The sequence below is a fragment of the Arachis ipaensis genome, chromosome B4 (genome assembly GCF_059453495.1).
Source record: "Arachis ipaensis isolate K30076 ecotype BB chromosome B4, ASM5945349v1, whole genome shotgun sequence".
NCBI lineage: Eukaryota > Viridiplantae > Streptophyta > Magnoliopsida > Fabales > Fabaceae > Arachis > Arachis ipaensis.
In genome coordinates this window covers 38084547-38088599 of record NC_142439.1, presented here as the reverse complement: position 1 = coordinate 38088599, position 4053 = coordinate 38084547, and the positions used below count along the sequence as shown (strand labels likewise).

At 36.5% G+C, this 4053-nt stretch overlaps 1 non-coding gene across 1 annotated transcript; it reads right to left on the bottom strand.

The window, feature by feature from the left end:
* Positions 1–3269: 3269 nt before the first annotated feature.
* LOC148567228 (small nucleolar RNA R71) lies at positions 3270–3377 on the bottom strand. The gene has a single exon (XR_015882240.1). It is a non-coding gene; the product is annotated as a small nucleolar RNA R71 (small nucleolar RNA).
* Between the last annotated feature and the right edge of the window lie 676 nt (positions 3378–4053).

Below are 4053 nucleotides of genomic sequence, written 5' to 3'. Positions count from 1 at the left end.
TGCTCAGCCCAAGCACATACCAAGTGGGTCCGGAAGAATATTTCTGCATTAATTACCTATTTCTGTAACCCTAGGTTACTAGTTTTCTATAAATAGGACCTTTTGCTATTGTATTTTCATACTTTCACATACCTTTTGATCTTTATGTTTACATTTGGGGGCTGGCCATTCGGCCATGCCTAGACCTTGTTCTTATGTATTTTCAACGGTGGAGTTTCTACACACCATAGATTAAGGTGTGGAGCTCTGCTGTTCTTCATGAATTAATGCAAAGTACTACTGTTTTTCTATTCAATTCACGCCTACTTCTTCTCTAAGATATTCATTCGTTCTTCAACTTGATGAATGTGATGATCCGTGACACTCATCATCATTCTCACATATGAACATGTGCCTGACAACCACCTCTGTTCTACTAGCAATGGCTTGAATGCGTATCTCTTGGGTTTCTAATCTAAGATTGGAACCTTCGTGGTATAGGCTAGAATTATTGGTGGTCATTCTTGAGATTCGGAAAGTCTAAACCTTGTCTGTGGTATTCCGAGTAGGATCTGGGAAGGGATGACTGTGATGAGCTTCAAACTCGCGAGTGTTGGGCGTGTGACAGACGCAAAAGGATCAATGGATCCTATTCCAATATGATCGAGAACCGACAGATGATTAGCCGTGTGGTGACAGCGCATTTGGAACATTTTCACTGAGAGGACAGGAAGTGGCCATTGACAACGGTGATACCCAACATAAAGCTTGCCATGGAAAGGAGTATGAATGATTGGAAGAAGGCAATAGGAAAACAGAGGTTTAGAAGGAACAAAGCATCTTCATACGCTTATCTGAAATTCCTACCAATGAATTACATAAGTATCTCTATCTTTATTTTATGTTTTATTCATATTTTAATTATCAATCCTCCATTACCATTTGAATCCGCCTGACTGAGATTTACAAGGTGACCATAGCTTGCTTCAAGCCGACAATCTCCGTGGGATCGACCCTTACTCACGTAAGGTATTACTTGGACGACCCAGTGCACTTGCTGGTTAGTTGTGTGGAGTTGTGATAAAGAGTTGATATTACAATTGTGCGTACCAAGCTGTTGGCACCATTGATGATCACAATTTCGTGCACCAAGTTTTTGGCGCCGTTGCCGGGAATTGTTCGAGTTTGGACAACTGATGGTTCATCTTGTTGCTTAGATTAGGTACTTTTCATAATTTTTAAGAATGGATTCTAGAGTTTCAAGGCAATGTTCTTATCATCACAAAAGCTGATTGATTCTCATCAATTTAGCTGCTGAATGTAATGTCCTGCTGAAGCTTGGCCAACCATGTCTAATCTTTTTAGACTGAATCTTTAGACTAACATTGTATGATTCCTGGAATTCTTATTAAAAGTTTTGAATCCCTTTATTTTCTTTTCCATATAAGTTTTGAAAATCACAAATTTTTTTTAAAAAACCATAAAAACCAAAAATATTTTATGTTTCTTGTTTGAGTCTAGTACAAATTTTTAAGTTTGGTGTCAATTGCATGACTTTCTTCTTCTTGCATTTTTCGAATTTATACATATTGTTCTTCGTTGATCTTCAAGTTGTTCTTGATGATTTCATTGCCCTGATCTTTAAATTCTCTTGTTTTGTATGTTTTGTTGTTTTTCATATGCATTCTCAATTTGTTAGTGTCTCCTATATGAAAATTTTTAAGTTTGGTGTCCTGCATGCATTGTTTATTTGATCTTAGTTGCATTTTTTATTGTTGTTTCTCATCATCAAAAATTCAAAAATATTTTCAAAACTATGTCTTTTCAAGTCAATAATACAGAGAATTGAAGATTCAGAACATTCAGCAGAGGAATTAAACAGAAAAAGCTGGGCGTTCAAAACGCCCAGTGAAGAAGGAAAACTGGCGTTTAAACGCCAGCCAGGGTACCTGGCTGGGCGTTTAACGCCCAAAAAGGTAGCATTTTGGGCGTTAAACACCAGAATGGATGCCATTCTGGGCGTTTAACGCCAGAAGAACACTAGAGGTAAGATTTTGTTTTTAATTCAAATTTTTTTCAAATCTTCATAATTTTTCAAAATCAAATCTTTTTCAAATCATATCTTTTCAATCATATCTCTTCAAAATCAATTTCTTTCCATTTTTTTATTTATTACTATTTTCGAAAATCCTTGCTAAAATTAATGATTTACTTCAAAATTTTCAAGTTGTTACTTGCCTATTAAGAAAGGATCAAATTTTAAATTTTAAGAATCATATCTCTTAATTTCTTGTTAGTCAAGTAATCAACTTTAATTTTAAAAAACTTTCTCTTTTTAATTTGATTTTCAATCATATCTTCTCAATCATATCTTTTCAATCACATCTTTTTTCAAAATTAATTTTCAATCATATCTTTTTAATTTCTAATTTCAAAAATCTTTTCAAAACTCACTTAATTTCTTTCCTAATCTTAATTTTCGAAAATCTCAATCAAATTTTCAAATTTCTTTTTAATTATTTCAAAATCTTTTTAATTTATTTTCGAAAATTCTTCCCCTCTTCTCACATCCTCCTATTTAAAGGACTAACACTCTTCCTCAAGGTGCAATTCGAACTCCCTCCTTCTTTATATGTTCGAATTATCTTCTATCTACCTCCTCCTTCTATTCTTCTTTTCCTCTGACACCTCAAGAAATCTCTATACTGTGACATAGAGGATTCTCTACTTTTTTGTTCTCTTCTCTTTCATATGAGCAGGAACAAAGAGAAAAGCATACTTGTTCAAGCTGATCCTGAACCTGAAAGGACCTTGAAGAGAAAGCTAAGAGAAGCTAAAGCACAATTCTCTTTAGAGGGCCTAACAGAGCTTTTCAAGGAAGAAGAAACCATGGCAGCCGAAAACAACAATGCCAACAATGCAAGGAAGGTGCTTGGTGACTTTACTGCACCTACTCCTGACTTCTATGGGAGAAGCATCTCAATCCCTGCCATTGGAGCAAAAACTTTGAGCTTAAGCCTCAATTAGTTTCTCTAATGCAACAGAATTGCAAGTTTCATGAACTTCCATTGCAAGATCCTCATCAGTTCTTAGCTGAATTCTTGCAAATCTGTGACACTGTCAAGACCAATGGGGTTGACCCTGATGTCTACAGACTTATGCTTTTTCCTTTTGCTGTAAGAGACAAAGCTAGGACATGGTTGGATTCACAACCCAAAGAAAGCCTGAACTCTTGGAAAAAGCTAGTCAATGACTTCTTGGCAAAGTTCTTTCCACCTCAAAAATTGAGCAAGCTTAGAGTGGAAATCCAAACCTTCAGACAAAAGGAAGGTGAGTCCCTCTATGAAGCTTGGGAAAGATATAAGCAATTGATCAAAAGGTGTCCTACTGACATGCTTCCATAATGGAGCATCATATGTATATTCTATGATGGTCTGTCTGAGTTGTCAAAAATGTCATTGGACCATTCTGCAGGAGGATCTCTTCATCTAAAAACCCCTGTAGAAGCTCAGAAACTCATTGAAATGGTTGCAAATAACCAGTTCATGTACACCTCTGAGAGGAATCCTTTGAACAATAGGATGCCTCAGAAGAAAGGAGTTCTTGAAATTGATACTCTGAATGCCATATTAGCTTAGAACGAAATATTGACTCAACAAGTCAATATGATTTCTCAGAGTCTGAATGGATTGCAAGCTGCATCCAACAGTACTAAAGAAGCATCCTCTGAAGAAGAAGCTTATGATCCTGAGAATCCTGCAATGGCAGAGGTGAATTACATGGGAGAACCCTATGGAAACACCTATAATCCTTCATGGAGAAATCATCCTAATCTCTCATGGAAGGACCAACAGAAGCCTCAACAAGGCTTCAACAATGATGGTGGAAGAAATAGGTTTAGCAATAGCAAGCCTTTTCCATCATCTTCTCAGCAACAGACAGAGAATTCTGAACAGAGCCATTCTGGCCTGGCAACCATAGTCTCTGATCTATCTAAGACCACACCAAGTTTTATGAATGAAAGGTCCTCTATTAGAAATTTGGAGGCACAGGTGGGTCAGCTGAGTAAGAAGA